The 2,500-nt window shown below is 45.6% G+C and overlaps 1 protein-coding gene across 3 annotated transcripts in view; it reads right to left on the bottom strand.

Moving 5' to 3' along the window:
- Positions 1 to 2,500, bottom strand: part of foxp4 (forkhead box P4) — a 99,488-nt gene that overhangs the window by 2,867 nt on the left and 94,121 nt on the right. The gene's annotated exons all lie outside the window — the stretch shown is intronic.

Raw genomic sequence — 2,500 nt, 5'->3', positions numbered from 1 at the left:
CCCTTCTCTCCCCTCCTCTCCTGCATCCCCTCAACCTCCCCCCCGAGCTGTGATGCTAAGTTTTGTAAATGAGTCTGACCCCAATCTCCGCCTGCCACCCTGACAGTGCAAACACACACACACATGCAGACATGCAGACATGCACACACACACACACACACACACACACACACACACACACACACACACACACACACACACACACACACACACACACACACACACTAGACGCCGGTGCTATTGCTGTGCTATTTGCATTCGTCTCCGTGATGAAAGCCTAATTCTCCCAGTTAAAACATTAGCAGTCATTTACAGTGGGTCACAGCACATGTGCCACTCATCTCCACTCCCTCTGAGGGGAGGGGAGGGGTGGAGGGAGCAAGGGGGTGGGGGTAACAACAGGAGGCAGAAATTTTGAAGGGGGCAGGACTGAACTGTGTATAGGATAAAGAGCAAGCACTCCTCTCAGGGTCACAGGTGGTACTGGTGTTGTCTTCATACAGAAAATAAGAGCCCAGATGCATTGTGGGAAAAAGAGGAGGCTTATATGTGCAGGTAAAATAATATAAAATAAGAAAAGACACTGCCATATTAAAAACGCAAGTTCAAGTCATTTTGTTCATAATAAATAACGACTATTTTACATGAAGATTACTGAATGGCCACAGTTTGGCGAAATGTAGAGTTTACATTATCCTTTATTTCCCTCTTTTACTCCTTTTCTGCCCCCCCCCCCCCCCCCCCCCCCTCCCACATACACACACTCCCCGTCTGCAATCAGTGACTCCCCCTCCCTGACACGGCTGCTCTCCTCATGAAATATAAGGACTTATTAAAGGACGCGCATCTCCACGGGCCCATTTGACTCACTGAGCTGCTACATAAATACATAAGGCCGCGCTGAGCTCTATTTAAAGGTCGTCTAGACAAATGGCAAAGGAAACAGACGCCGGGCATTAATAGTTAAAATTCATAAAAGTCAGATGAGGAGGTGAAGATGATTCCTGCAACCCCGTCTCTTAACCTTTACAGCCCCTCTCTCTCTCCTTTATCATCCTCCCCTCCTTAGCTGGAGCGTTTTGAAGGAGGAAGCTTTAGCTTTCCCCCCACTTCCTCTCTTTTCCACTCTTAAATCAGGGCAGGAGTTCTGTTAAACAAAGGTGGGATCCACCTAAGTGTGTGCACGAGAGAGGGATGGAGAAAGACTTGGTGTTTTCAGCTTTATTTTGTGTCAACAGGCAAAACATGCCAGAATGCATCGTGTGACGAACAGAAATAGTGAATAAGAGTCAGATCTGAATGAGTTAGCGTAAAGTGGTCAGAGTAAATTTCACTAAAAAAGAAGTTATATCTGGCTGCAAAGGTTTTTTTAGTAAAAGAAAATCCAGCCAGGGGTCACGTTGGGATAAAGGTGTGTGACTACGTGCAGCTACAGGTTAAATATTGCCCTGTTGTCCTGAGCAGAAACTGCTGATGACAGATTGTGGATGAAATTCACAAAAATGTTTCAAAACATTTGCAAAACGGTTTTAATTCCACTGTAAAGCCCAAGTAGTGCTTCTCCACCAGCTCCGTGCGGGAGAGACGCTCACGTGTGGACGGAGACTTTTACCTTCGGACTTCTGGGGAGCGTTGCTAAGCAATTCCCCATCAGGACAATAGAGGGCGTAGCTCTATTCTGGAGTATCCTGCCACCATAAAAGTCATGCTGTATGTAAGTCAGTGTATTTACCATTATGTTAACATTGGGATTTTTGTGTTTCAGAAACTTCTAAACACTCCTCCACCTCTTCATTCACTCTCCACATCTAAACCCATGCTTATGTCATTTCCATTCATGGATAAAGCGTTTACTGTTCATCTCTGTTTCTTCAGTCACGGGTGATTAAACATTGCTCCGTGTCTGCTTCTAGATATTTTCTGCTCTCTTTTAATTCATTTCTTCGAGAGCGCCATGGCGGTGCTGTTGACTTTGCTTCTTGTTTGACGGAGGTTCAGAAAACTGGACTAGACTCCGTCCGTCCTCGCGTGCCTGTTGGAGAAGCCTCAATGGCGGATGACGACGACGCAAACGGAGAAGTATTAATTAGGCTTAAGTCGTCGGGCCTCGATGACATGTCACTGGAAACTTAAAAATGTAACAAAGTTTCTGTGTTATTATTATTATTATTGCTCGTTTTCAGAACCTGAATAGAGTTTCTCTAAGTTTAGTTTCTATGAGTCCAAAATGGTGACAGAATTAAGACACTCCGTGTCAACCTGCAACAGGAAAATTGGCACGACTTTTGCATTTCGACTAAGTCATTCGCTACACATGATCCAAATAAAACGTCTTACAAAAGTGTCGGATGCATCAGTTCAGTGTGAGTCAACCAATTTTGGGTCCATCCTGGCCTTGCAGCTCTGCTAAATATAGGGGCGACGGTGGCACAGGAGTTAAGTGCTCGCCTTGCAATCGGAAGGTTGCAGGTTCGAGCCCCGCTCAGTCTGTCGCTGTCGT

Source organism: Nothobranchius furzeri, chromosome 3, assembly GCF_043380555.1.
Source record: "Nothobranchius furzeri strain GRZ-AD chromosome 3, NfurGRZ-RIMD1, whole genome shotgun sequence".
Classification (NCBI taxonomy): Eukaryota; Metazoa; Chordata; class Actinopteri; order Cyprinodontiformes; family Nothobranchiidae; genus Nothobranchius; species Nothobranchius furzeri.
This window is presented reverse-complemented; position numbering and strand designations above follow the sequence as displayed.